Genomic DNA, 15924 nt, shown 5'->3' on the forward strand with positions numbered 1-15924 from the left:
GTTTAGGTCGTTAGGTAGGTGGTCGAGGGCGCATAGTCTTTTTCATCGAAATTCGAGTCGCTGAAGAAGAAAGAATCGCGATGACGGCCGGAGGGCTCGATGGCGCGAAGGACGAGCGATAGCTTGAGACGCGTTCACGGTTGCCCACAACGATATGTCGTAAATCTTTCACTTATCTCCCACCCATTTCGCTCAGCTTGGTTATCGATTCTGTTCACTAATGAACGAACGCGCCAGAAGTAGGGCGGAGTAAATTAAGACATAAAATTACTTAAAAAAAGAAAAAATCGTGGGAGAATGGGAGTGGGGGGCTTTTGCCTCGCTGAGACGATAGCATGTACGTATGCGCGCGCGCCCACGCACACACACACACACACACACACACACACACACACACACACACACACACACACACACACACACACACACACACACACACAAACTGCATGATATACGAGTACATATACATACATGCATATATGAGTGTGTTCGTATAATATATATATACATATATATTATATATTTTATATACATATATATATATATGTATATAAAAAAATTTGTGTGTGTGTGTGTGTGTGTGTGTGTGTGTGTGTGTGCGCGGGCTCCTATGTGTGCGTATGTATTCACTTGGTCTTTGGATCACGTGTTGGACTCGTGATCGACAGCTATTTCCCTCCTGGAAGAGAGCTCAGAGCTCGTAGGTCCGATCTATGGGTAATGCTATGACCTTGCACACACACACACCCCAAACTCCCCGCCCACGAGAGTCAGAGTAACGACCCGAGGCACAGCGATACCGAAATAATTTCGGCCCTGGGCAGGATTCGAACTGGGTACTGGGAGCATTTCTACTTTCCAGTTCAGCGCTCTACCAACCGTGCCACCGAGTCGGTGTGCAATTGTGAGTGTGCATACGTGCATGCTATCTTTTCAGCAATTGAATATATAGTCTTACAAAATTAAAAACATTACTCAATTATTCACAAATATCCATATTCAGTTATTTTCATTATACCATAATTTACTTGTTTTACTTATCTATATATGTATACGCTGTTTACATTTTCCAATTTTGTTAATTTTTTTCATCTACTAAAGGGGGAAGAAGGGGAAGGAAGAGGGAGGAAGACGGAGGGAGGCTGATGGAGGGAGATTGGAGGCTTGAGGAGGGAGGAGGAAGGAGGGAGTAGGGAGGAGGGAGGAGGTAGGTTGGAGGAGGGAGGAGGTGGGAGAGAGGAAGTTGGAGGAAGGAGGAGGAAGGAGGAAGGAGGAGAGAATAGGGAGTAGAGACGAAAGAGGAGGGAGAGGGGAAGAGAGAGGAGAGAGATGAGCCGGAAAAGGAGGGAAGAGGGAGAAGAGAAGGAGGAGGAGGAGGAGGGAATTGGGGAGAAGTGGGGCAAAGGAGAAAGGAGGGAAACGGAAGATGAAAACAAAAGGTAAGGAGACTACGCCAGGAGGCGCGTAGCTGCGGCCGAAGCCGTCACCTTTGTCCTATGCGCTTTAGGGAGGACAGTTGGGGGAAATGACAATAACTGATGGGAATCGTAGAGGAGTGCAGGATTCGAACCCACAGCCAAGCGAATGCGAGACCAGCTTACTTCCGGTTACGCTACCGGCCCATACGGGGAGGGGGAGTGAGAAAGTGTGGGGGGGGGAGAGGGGAAAAGGGAGTAGGTGGAGGAAGAGGGTGGGAGGGGGTGGTTATCACTCAAGCCCCTTTAGATCTGAAGTCTGCCCTGAGATGAACAAAAACATCCAGTTCTTGACCAGAACAAAAGTTCTGAAGAGAACACCATGGCAAGTGCTCATTTCACAAGAACGTTTCCGACCTACCTCACCCCTGCCGTAAGAAGAACACGTTGAAATAAAAAAAAAGTCTATAGAGCTCTTACACCATTATATATATTACTTTTGTATATTACATATTGTATATGCCATGTTGTATGGTATTGCTTACTGTATGTCGCAAGTTGAGTGTTGCGTTTGAACGTTGCACGCTGCATGTTTCGTGCAAATTTTAGACTATATTTTACATTTTATGCTGTGCCATGCAAATTACCTACAGAATACTACCTGTAGCATGTTCCTTATTGTGTATATTGGAAACTTCATATTATATAATGTATACAAGATAAATTATAGCAGGTTGCATGTTTTCCTTGTTGCACTTTGCATATTGCATATCACGTATTGCAAAATGCGTATTACGTATTGGGTAGTGCCAATTACATGTAACATATTGCATATTGCCCATTATATACAAGATATTGTATTTTACATAATACATCGTAAACATATCCATTGTATTTTCCATGTCTACCGTGTATCATCTATACTTTATTCCGTAACACATATATTGTAGGTTGTACATTGTATGTTGTGTATCGTATATCATAGATTGCATAGTATATATATATATATTTATATATTGTATATTGATAATCAGTTTAACTGATGTGCATCAAATGAATTTCAACTTATCAGCTGAGCGGACATGATCACAAAGCCTAAGCCAGGTAGGACTCATTAATATCTAAAGGGTAGTGACAGGGACCGCTGAGCTGGCTACCCACGTAAAGCCTCTATATGAATGAGATATTATCATGTTATACACAGAGCAGAAGAAGGTGTGGTATGCTGGAATAGCTCTCTTGCTCGCTCCCACGACTCGTTCAGTTATTCACCCTCTGAATTAGTGACTGACTCATTCACTCACTCACTGACTAAATGACTCGTTACCTGACTCATAGTGGTTCTAAGTCACTTACTCATTTAGAGACGATCTTTCATAAATATTTTTTCCTTTATTCTCTCTTATTTATTTTCTCTTTACTTCTCTTTATGTTTGCACTTTTCTACCTTTCTTTTAGTATTATTTTCTTTTACTCTATTGCAATTATACATAGGCTATAAGATGTGAATATGCGTAGAAATATCTACAATCACTTACGCAAATATACATATATAAACATGATTACGCATACATACATACACACAATATTATATATACAAGTACATATGTGTATGTATATCCAGGTATCTATGCTCATTGTGTATGTGTGTGTGTGTGTGTGTGTGTGTGTGTGTGTGTGTGTGTGTGTGTGTGTGTGTGTGTGTGTGTGTGTGTGTGTGTGTGTGTGTGTGTGTGTGTGTGTATCTGTCTGTCTGTCTGTCTGTCTGTGTTTGTATGTATGTACGTGTATGTGTGCTTGTGTGTGTGAAGAAATAAATAAAATCAACCAGTTCTAACACCACTCGAGAACATTTACAAAACCTAAATTTCAAATGACCTCAATATCTATTAACATCCTCTCCATGTCGTTGAGTTGAGCATTGCCTTAAGTAAGCAAGTCAGTGTTTAAGTTTGCCACTTAAAGCTTTCTAATTGCTCCACCTTATCTCGCTCGACCGTGAGAACCAGACGGGGTGGCTGGGAGGGGGCTGGGAGGGGGCTGGGAGGGGCTTTGGAAGATTTAGCTCGGCGGCGTGTGGAGGAGGGAACTTGAGTTACAAAGAGTTACAAAGGTCATTCTGGCCACGCAGAGCCTTGGTCTTCACGGGAAGATGTGTTTTTAATTCCAAAGGTTTATAGCAGGGTTTCCCAAAGTGTTGGCCCGTGAACGCATCGGCTGCCGGGGTAAAGAAAGATTTTGGGTAAAAAATGTATTTAAAGAAAATTAGCTGTATCGTAACCTTAAAATTTTATATTTTCAACACGTTTTTGTTAGTTGTAATCTTTTTTTTTTTATTATACATTTGTAATGTTTTCTTATTCGTTATTTGAATATAGTTATTCATAACTCTAAATTCAATAAACAAACTCCAAATTATATAATTCACGTTTTTTGTTGTTTTGTGATATAAAAAAAATACTAATATGATGAAATGAAACCAACCCACCAAATCAGAGAACTTTGGCTAAACTTTATTTCGAGAATCAAATTGAAATACTACGGTTAACAAAGGCATTGAAGTAAAAAGGAGACAGAAGTGTCGGGCCCACAAAGGTGATACTTGATCTCCATAAGCTTGAGAACTCTGAAGTTTATTTTGCCATCGACTGATTTCTTGTAAAATCTATTCCATTATCTTGTATCAGAATATCAAGGTGGAAATGAAGGCAAGGTAGAAGGTCACCCAGAGATTAAGGGTGTTTGTGGGTGAGGGTAAGTGTAAAGGTGAGGTTTATGCACAAGGCAAGGGTGAGGGTGAGGGTGAGACAAAGGGTGAAAGTCAGGATCAAGAAGACAGACGCAAAGGTGAAGCATATTGATAAGCCAATGAAGGAGACATAGCGAGTGACATAGCAGAGAATATTAAAAACAAAAGAAAGAAAAAACGAAAGAGGCACAAAATTTTTGATAATACATATCAAGAGACCAGTGTCGAAATGAAAATCAAGTAGCATTGTTTATCCTTTAACACAAAACAGTCAAAGAAATATTACTGTAGATGGTTATGAGTAAAAATAAAGGGAAAAGAAGGGTAGAAAACGGACTAATATTGAACGAAAAAGACGATGAAATAAGAAACATAAAGGACAATTCTACTGAGAAAGAAATGACAAAATTCGGAGAATTTTTTCAAGGACGCAGATATAGCAGAGCAATTCTTCAGGAGTGACCCATAAAAAATAAATTAATAGAACAATAGAATATGGACACCGAGGAGATATTAAACTAAAGAACGGATATTGGGGCTCTAAGAACATGTAGAAAATGCAGTCAATAAAAGCAGAGAACGCGACGACAATGATAGGTGCACACATCATAAAAAGATAATATCAGAACCTGAGAGAATCTAAGAGCCCAAAGACTGCAAGGGTAATAAATCACTCAAATTACATTCAAGTGATGATGGTTTGTCTGTATAATCTTATGAATTACAAAAAGAAAAAGAAATCGATAAAGTATTTGTTACAGAAACAAAGTCTGGATGTAATATGCAACACTAGTGTTATGCAAATACGACATATGTAGAAGGAATAAACAATAAGAAATAAAAGTCATGATCATCAGCAAAATTAAGCTGGTAAGGAATGGAAACCCAACAAATGAACAAAATATCAGAAATGATAAGCGTAAATATTGCAAATCGAAGATGATTCATATAATTAGTCATTATATGCCCTACTATACATCATATAATGAAAAACAATGAGACCGAAAATGTGATACTAAATTAAATAATAAACTAAAGTAGGCAGCAGAAGACAAAAAAAAAAAAAAAAAAATCGGACTACGAATACCAGTATATCTAAGAATAAACAATGATACAAGCTGTAGCTAGGGAGTTAATAGCTCGTTTAATAACTCAAATAAATCAATAAACGAATCAACTATACCGACATGAAACAGAACTTAAATCTGATGACAAAATAAAAACACTAAACCCCTTATCCACAAAAACAAAAAGAACAAAAAATATCTTGCACAAAAACAATTACAAATATTTTTCTATAATATAAATGTCTCACCTATTTTGCGGAGTCAACAGTATGGAGAAAAGAAATATATAAAATACAAAAGGAAAAACAATTCAAAACAGAGGCCAGTTATGTAGAGGAACAGACGAGAGAAAATAGAAACAAATTGAGAATATGGATGCATTGTATAAACAATTCATTGGAATCTATAGCAAATGAGCGAAAATTATTTCTTAGAATTAAGCGTCCACAGAATTAAGATAACCTATTTAATGAGAAAAGTATGCGTTGTATAAGAAAGTAAACACAAGACAGGATTTGAAGGAGATACAAATAGGCGTAACTGCTCCATAAAGAAAGGAATGTGTGTGTGTGTGTGTGTGTGTGTGTGTGTGTGTGTGTGTGTGTGTGTGTGTGTGTGTGTGTGTGTGTGTGTGTGTGTGTGTGTGTGTGTGTGTGTGTGTGTGTGCGTGCGTGCGTGCGCGCGCGCATATGCATGAATAGTTATGTATATATACTGACTGCATTCGTCCGTCAGATTTTTTAAGTGACATCAACGAGGGAAAGTATGACTATCTTACAAACTCGTTCTCCATCTCAAGTTAACCTGAGTGCTAAACAAATGTGGTCCAACGTTCAAACGATTTATCTGATGTTTTAGGTTTCTTGCACTATATATTTTATAGAACTGCCCAGCCTGACTTAAACTGCCTCTGTATATGGACCAGAGTGGAGTTAAAGTGTTCAGTTCCAAGGCCGGATCTTAGCTGAATGGAACTTTCTGCCCTTCGACAGGAAAATATCTGATGAAGTCAGTTGCATATACGGTAAGTTTTATTGAAGTGTTTGGGCTTATGTTCTTCAATGTGGTGACGTCACCATGGTAGAATTAACCATCCAATGCGGTTACATCTTCTTAGTAAAACTAAATTATTTATATTTAGAACAGCATACTTTAAGAGTATCATTTTATCCAAATGTTTTTTTCAGTACAGTCTTAACACTTTAGTACATTGGCGTTTCCTTAGAAAGGATAAGTTCTCTGTTTTTGACAAAAAGCAAAATTTTTTGAAGAGTAATACTGGGTTGAAGGGGTTGATCAAAGTAATCCTAAAACGGTGACACCAAAATAGACTAACTGTCTATTGTTGGCCAGAACAAAATTCTTAAAGAATGACCTGAGGTAGTCTTAAACCCTTCACTACATCAGTTGAATAAAGTTGATAAAGGGAACCAATGGAACGAAGTAGTTAATTAGGCCAAGTTTTTGTCCGGTCTTATCCAGGATGCTACAACGCACTTTGCAAAGAATGCAATGGAAGAGTAAACCAGCATAGAGAACTAATCCATCCGAAACCTGATAAAATAATAATAATAAAAAAATAACCTTAAGTTTTCCCTATGAAGAGATGATCTGAATTTTTTGTTTCTATTCTTTCACACTTATTTTTTTTTTTATTTCATTATTATTACTTTTTTTTTACTAATGATAAGAAATAGCTTAATTCAACCGACGGACGTCAGTCGTAGTTTCCTTTGCTACATCTCTTCTATCCATTTTTACGATCCTCTTTCTCCATCTTCTATAAATTTATATTTTTCCTTCTTCTTTCACAGAAGTAAAGATAAAAAAAAAGTATAAAAGACAATGCAAAATGTTCTCCGATCTTTGTATATCTGTTTCCCTGTAGAGTTGGCAGCGTCAGGTGCATACCTTATTCTAAGTATTTTAGTCTCATCAACGATATATGATTAGTGAACGTTATTGGAAATATCAAGAAAAAAATTATAATTATTGTATCTTTAACATTTTTCACGAAACTTCAACATTCAGGTTGTGAAAGCGTTCTACGAAGCTAGACAATTCAACTGTAAAGTGTTAAAAAAGAAAAAAACAAAACGTTCTAAACCTTCTGTCTTATCTGTCAGGGATGGGATTAAAGTTAATATAACTGGCAAAACATAGGTAATGGTACTCAAATCATGAATAATGTGTCTAGGATAGATTACTTGTTGTTCTGCTGTCATCAATTGGCGCTTCGTGGGCTGCTGTCACTCGATAGGACTTTAATTTGATTATTGAGGATGTTCTTCTCTTTTATGTAAAGTGCTTTAAGAATTCGTAAGGGGGGTAAGTCAGGATGTGAATCAGTCATTATAGTCTTTCCTTCCAATATCTCTCATGTGAGGGCGTCATAACGATAGGTGTACATCTATGTTTGTGGTACTTAATGTCGCAAAACCAGGTTAGGAGTGTCAGTGTAGTGGATGCCATTGCACTGCAGGTGAAGGAAACGTACAATTTCCTTAAAATAAAGATATTGGTAAAGGATGTGTCTTCTCTGAAACACAGTAGAGTTTAGTGTAATGCTTTTTAAGTAAGAGGTTTTATAAATGTTTAATAACTAACAATATGGATTTTTGTATTTTACTCTACAGCTTCTGAGTTACTTTTGACGATACTTTTCATGATTTGCATGTAAAGTAGATATATCAGTCTTGGCTAGGTCGGGTCAGGGCTATTATCTGCCACATCTTTAGCCGTGACAATAGGTGCAATGTTCTCGCACCAGCGGTTTGAGGACCTCTACGATGAACGTGTTTACTTGTTTATTGGAGTACCCATTGTTCACGAGTACTTGGGTAACTCGTTCAAGTTCTTTGTCGGTAGAAGTCCAAGAGCAGTAGGTGAAGACCTGTCTGACAAATGCGCCTATCATAGACGCCTTGAAACGCTGGGAGTATTCACTTCTACCGTTTAAACAGAGTCCAAGGTTAATCGCTTTAACGGGTATTGAGGTTTAGTAAGGAATTTTTGAAGAAAAACGTCTGGAGGGGTGAGGGTGCCGTCTCTGCTGCATTCATTGATGAAGTTAAGGTCGGATTTCTCAGTTAATCTCTCAAACGTTGGACTTTCTGTCTATTTTTTTTATTTCACAAAAAGGACACCATAACGACAGTATATATTTTGGAACATCATCTCTTCAATAGTACCCATGAAAATGGCAAAAGTCACATCTAAATGGGCACATATGGAAACTCCAGCCGTTTGAACGTATAATCTTCCTTGGTGATAAAAGAAAGGAACCTCTTTAGTATAATACTGCAACAGACTATTCCGGGTGCTTTCTGGGATGTCAGGTAGAGGCCCAGTTTCGCTACAGTATACTTTATCTAGGATGTAGCCGGTGGTTTTAGACACAGGGACATTAATAAAAAGAGTTCAACATCAAGAGAAAGATATAATCCATCCTGCTGGGGCGTCTTGAACGATATCACGGAAGTGTCAGGTACACATCACAATTATGGAAAATTTATTCCATCTCTTTGCCAGAGTGCAAGCAAGGGTGGGCATCTGGCTGATTATAAGCTGATGCGGATGCTTGAGTTTGAAGGTTTTTACGTTTTCATAACAATATCTAGGTCCACAAGCACCTGAAAACTTGTTTAACTTGATTTTTCCTTGTTTGAATTTTGCAGTGTCTACAACCTTGTACATATTCTTCGGTTTTCATTGGGTTGCGGGTGAGTGTATTGAACTTACTCTCATATATAATGATAGTATCTATCTTTTGCAAGCACCCTTCTTTTGGGTAGAGTACATATACAGCCGCCTTATCTGTTCTAAGGATGATGATTTTTGAATCATCTCTCGGTTGTTTTGCGGTTTCAATGTGTCTTTTTTAATATATCAATCGTGTACAATCTACGCTTGTATGTAGAACTTGTTTGAGTAATGTAATGGCAAGAAGACACATCGAATTAGAAAAATCCTGAGAGACAATCCAGAAGCCACAATAATTGTTTTCCATCTCAAGTTAGCCTGAGTGCTCAACAAATGTGGTTTGGTGCTCAAACGATTTATCTGCTGTTTTAGGTTTCTTACACTATATATCTTATAGAACTGCCCAGCCTGACTTAAACTACCTCTGTATATGGACTAGAGTGGAGTTAAAACGTTCAGTTCCAGGGCCGTTCTTTAGCTGAATGAAATTTTCTTCCCTTCGTCAAGAAAATATCTGATGTACTCAGTTGCATATACAGACAATTTTATTGAAATGTTTGGCCTTAAGTCCTTCAATACGGGGTCGTTTTCACAATTCTTCTATTGTCAATCAGAAGGGAATACCTGTAACAAAAGTGTTATTTTTCTAGTGGTTGTTTATGGTGATCCTTAATCATCAAAATGATAAAGCCGAGATGATTTTAAATTGCGTGTCATAAATCAAAATAAATAAATAAATTAATAAATAAAGGATGAGTTCAGGTAGTCTCAAACACTTCCCCTATTCAACGCGCCCTCATCTGAATAAAATTGATAGAAGAAGCAACTGGAACAAAGCAGTTAATTAGGCCAAGTTTTTGTTCAGTCTTATCCAGGATGCTGCAACGCACTTTGCAAAAGAATGCAATGGAAGAGTAAATCAGCTCGGGAGACCTAATCCATCTCAAAGTTGGTCACAAAAAATAATGGGGCTCTAACACGTTTTCTTTGCTTCGGTACTCCATTTTGAATGGATATATTCTCATTTAGGAGGCTATTTTCGAGTCTTTTTTCTCACGAAAAGAAGACCGACTCTTTCACCAATTCATGGACATCTTAGTCGTATTTTCCCTAATATAAAATTCTATCACACTCACTTCCTAGTACCCTTCTTCTCTTTCTCTCCATGCTCTTCCTCCATTTAATCCTCCTCATTCTCCTCATCATCATTCTCGTCTTTACGAACTAAAAACAAAAAAGTATCAGACGCAGTGATAAATACTCACCAGTCTGAATGTATTTCTTTTGAGTGATAAAATCATACGCCGAGGAAGACGTCGACTCAGACTTGATGCGTATGATGCATATTGTACTTTAATTATTCTTGTTCGATTGACCACGAACAATTTCATTTGCTTTAGAGAACTTCACCATATATGATTTAAAGACACAGGCACACAAAAACAAACATACACGCAGGCACACACACGCAAGCGCACACACACACACACACACACACACACACACACACACACACACACACACACACACACACACAGACACACACACACACACACACACACACACACACACACACACACACACACACACACACACACACACACACACACACACACACACACACACACACAAATATTTATATATATATATATATATATATATATATATATATAATGTGTGTGCCTGCGTTTGTGTTTGTGTGTGTGTATGTGTGTTGGGGGGGTGTACGAGGATATCCATATATTTATCCATGCTCTGTTACCCCTTGGAAAAGTGGCTAACTGCTCTCTCACTAACTTTTCGAGGGAGGTGGCTACTGGTAGTGAGTACCACTATGAAATTTGATGATAGAGTGAGGTGGTGACTAAGTATGCAGTACTATAATCGTCCCTCACTATTTCTACTTTTTTCTTCATCTGGCTTCAAGCTCTTCTTTACCAACATTAAGTCTCCCTCTCAACTTCACTTTCCGTCCATTGGCGAGAGTCAGTGATGATCAAGCAGTTAACGGTAGTTCCCAGAAGCTTGAAGGCACAAAATATACAGATGATAGGGAATAGAGTGTGATATTACACTGGGATTGAGGGAAATGTGTATCTTACCAGCCTGCTATACAACTGAGCAGCCCGTTTTAGGATCCATTCCCCTCACCCTGCATAAGGGTGGGGCTTGAAAAAGTGTTCTAGATATATCCTGTTTAATACTCTCTTGACTGAGCACCCGTCCTTAATGGGGACACCCTCAATTGTGACCAAGACAAAAACAAACTAATTTTTAATGGTAGAAGAGCAGCTCTCATAAAGCAATATGACTCCCAATGTTGCCTCTTCAACCCACCTTGTTGTACCTTTCAGCCAGAAACCAGTGTAGAATGTCGTAAACTCTATTGAATAGGCTTCCGCAGTGCTATACTCCTCCTCATATACCATTTCTAATATCATTGCTCTTTCTGGGTTCGTGTGGCAATATTCCTGTTTTCCTTACACATCGAATTGGAAGAAATCCCCCAAATGGAATCGACGTAAGCTTCCTTCACTATAGCCTAGCCACCACTGATATAGTAAAGCATCAAGACTTACTTGTAGCCTGTACTTCGACAATCTATCTCCCTCCTGTTTTGGAATCCATCCCACCTATATCAAGCGACTTCTTCAAGGAACTAAATCATCTATAATCTAATGAACTGGAAAAACCTGTGATTTGAATTTTGCAACACAAAATCCGTCAGCATGCATTTCTGCAGGTGGCATTTCCACGAACATACATCTTACATGGATCTATGTAACACTCTTCTCCCAACGATTAAGTAAATTCGACTTTTAGGTACAATTCCCAGTTCTCGTTATTCTTGGTTCTTTCATCTATAAAATCCTCTAATTTCGTTATCTTTGAGTCTGTGTTCTTCTCAAATTGAGTTTCGATCGGCATCGGATTCTGCATACAAGTAACATATGAGGTTGCTTGTCTTTTGTACCCTCGTAAGACAAGTCAGTAAGAGGCGGTTCAAACAACTCAGAAGACTCGGGTCCGATTTCCAGACGAAGAAGATAGTATTCAGTGTATATACTGTACATATGCATATACATATACACATACACATGTACATATATACATATACATTTATATTTACATGTACATACACACACACACACACACACACACACACACACACACACACACACACACACACACACACACACATATATATATATATATATATATAAATATATATATATATATATATATATATATATATATATAAACACATGTATATATATATATATATATAAATATATATGTATATATATATATATATACATATAATATACACACACACACGCACACACACACACACACACACACACACACACACACACACATACACACACACACACACACACACACACACACACACATATATATATATATATATATATATGTATGTATAAATATATACATATATATGTATGTATATATGTATATATATGTATATATATGCATATATACGTATATATATACATATATATATGTATATGTATATATATGTATATATATATAATATACATGCACATATACATGTATGTATACATGTATATATCTATATATACATTGTATATATACATATGTATATATACATATATAATATATATATGTATATATATATATGCATATATATATGTATATATATGTAATATATATATATATATATGTATATATATATATGTATGTATGTATATATGTATAAATATATGTATATGTATATATGTACATATACATATACATATACATATACATATACATATATACGTACATTTGTACATATATTATTCACAAATTTCAAGAGGCAAAAGGATCAGAAATAGCATTAAAAAAAAACTAACCATAATGGGCCGCTCTGGTTAAAAAAATTGATACAAGTTCCAAGTCAAAGTCAGGGTCATACCTACAGAGATGCACAGACACTGGGATAAATAATCGTCTGGGGGGAGCGCTCATACCCGCATGAAGCTTGCGAGTTCGTGCCGCTCCCCTTGGCATCTCACTTCTTCAAAGAATTCACAGAGCCATACACGTTCCTCAGCCTCTTTCGTAAATCACCAAGAAAAAAAATGTCTTTAAACCAGCTCCAATAGCAGTTGATAATGTTGCCAGCAATTCGTATTTATAATATTATCGACAGTGTGGGAATAGTATTGATGGAGTTGTGTATGGGGAACAATAGTATTGAGGCAGTATATTGTGTCAATGATATTCATCATAAGTTGAACTAATCAGCAGCCTTCCTTCGCTGCGTAGGTACAATGAAAGGAAAAATGCCTCAAGAGACAGCCCCCTTGGCTAGTGAAAGAGGTGTAATAATAATAAATAAAATCGTCTAAATGCATCTGTAACAATAGAAAAAATGGCCCTCAATACAGAAGGTCTAGACAAAGAAAGAAAACTGCAGGGCAGGTGCATCCCTCACAAGAACGGGTGTGACGCTGCCCTTGCAATGATAGAACGCTATAAAATATTCTGTTTTATGTATACATTCGTAGTATCGTTACAATCACAGAGGTATATTGTGCATCTGAACAGTACACTGATAAACTGGCTGTCATTAAACCAGTTTGATAGGTACTATCATTTACACAACAAGAGTAATAGATTATCATGGGCGTCTCCTAGGTTGCTAGATTTTATCAATCTAATTTAGAGTCAATAGCGTAGGTCAGGAAGCATTGGGGTGTGGTTGAAAGTGTTACCTTTGCCCTTTCTACTAACACATTATAGGCATATCCGGAATATGCTACTTTGTAATCGATATTATGTGAGGTAAAGTGCTGAAGATAGGCCGTCGGCTGAAGTCGTTACTCTTGTTCTTTGTACTTAGCCAGGTGTGTGTCAGGAAGTTGCTGCTTTATGTCAATATAAGGTAAAGTAAAAGGCTAAAAACAGGTTTATGATAAATCTTTACTTTTGTGTTTTATATTCATCCATCCATCCATCCATCCATCCATTCATCCATACACATATACATACATGCGTACATCAATCCATCCATCCATACATACATGCGTACATCCATCCATCCATCCATCCATCCATCCATACATACATACATACATACATACATACATACATACATACATACATACATACATACATACATACATACATACATCATACATACATACATACATACATACATACATACATACATACATACTCGTACATACATACATACACAAAAGGCACTTTTTCCCTTATAAGATGTTCACACAGCTTTAATTTTTATGTAAAAACCTTTGCCCACTTCAACATATTTCTTCTCTTCCATGCATAAAACACAATCTACAAAACTTCTCTGCCTACCCTATCATATGCCTTCTCCAAGTCTATAAATGCATAACTCCATAAATGCATAAGGCCATAAATGCAGACTTTGGTAAATACTTCTCACATCTATGTCAGTATAAGGCAAGGTAAAGACCTTAGAACAAGTTCTTGACTGTGACCAGGGTTATGAGCCACTTTTTCCTTGTGAGTTCGAATAGCCTGGACAAGTGGCAGTTATTCTTTATTGATACTTTACAGATGTTCACACAATGTATCCATATTAAAACCCGTACAATCAAACTCTAGGCACATTATCCGGAGCTATTGTGGATATGTTTGAGATGAACTTGAACTAAAGTTTCTGGTGGTTCCCAAGATTGGTCTCTGTGGGACTCTTTCGATAAGGATAGGAGCAAGCCTTTCTTGGGTAAGCTCTTACGTACCAAAGAGCATTTATTCGTTTATTTACTTATTCATTTATTTGTTTACTTATTTGTTTATTCATTTTATTTATCTTATTTATTTGTTTATTTATTCCTTTATTCATTTATTCATTTATTTACTTATGCATTTATTTATTTACTTACTTATTTATCTACTTATTTATTTATTTATTTACTTACTTATTTATCTACTTATTTATTTATTTATTTGTTTATTTATTTATTTGTTTATTTATTTATTTATTTATCTATTTATTTTATTTGTTTATTTATTTACTTTTTTATTTATTTATTTATTTATTTATTTATTTATTTATTTATTTATTTATTTATCTATTTATTTATTTATTTATTTATTGGTTTATTTGTTTATTTATTTATCTGGTGCCAGGTTATTTCATTAATCACTGTGGCAACTAAAGGTTAAAAGTAGCTACCACCCATCCATTCAGTTCAATAACTCCACCTCCAGATTTTGTTTTGGTTGACGCCAGACCAAGGTAAGGGCCCTCTGTTGAAGGGATCATTAGATCCAGGAGTGACGACGGGATTTTTGTTGACAATACTCGAGTGTTTGAATCTGATAGTGAATAAATCATTGTTTCATATAGTATTGTATTGAACATTAATGTATTAGAAACATACGTTTATTTATATTTGTACTGAATTTATCTTATTTAAATTGCTATATCGATACATCAGTCAATTAGGGCAAACTCGTCTCTTATAGTGAATAAATATCTATTTAATACATTATTTTATGATGGAATATTGTATAAGAAATTTATTTTGTGTGATATTTGGATTACCATAGCAATCAGTCATTCAATAGGAGCATCACTGTGACACCACATAGCCATACTCACCCTTCTCCTTTGGGTAATTCTTTGCAAACTCCCAGGCCAACTCCAGATCCACGTCCACTATTTCTAGGCAGATACACATTCACCTGGGTGATCATATCGTAGCTGCATTAGTCTTCCCCTGTCAATGATAATGATAATGATAATAGAAATAAAAATAATGATAATGATGATAACAATAGTAATAATAGTAATGATAGTAATGATGATAATGATAATGATAATAATAATGATGATGTTGATGATCATGATAATGGTAATAATAATAATAATGGTTATAATCATAATAACATAATAGAAATAAAAATAGATGAATAGATAAATAAAGATAAACGCAATAACTTGTGGCTGAGGTGATATCTATTA

This window comes from Oratosquilla oratoria, chromosome 5 (genome assembly GCF_046742065.1).
Source record: "Oratosquilla oratoria isolate Oo_2021 chromosome 5, ASM4674206v1, whole genome shotgun sequence".
Taxonomy (NCBI): domain Eukaryota; kingdom Metazoa; phylum Arthropoda; class Malacostraca; order Stomatopoda; family Squillidae; genus Oratosquilla; species Oratosquilla oratoria.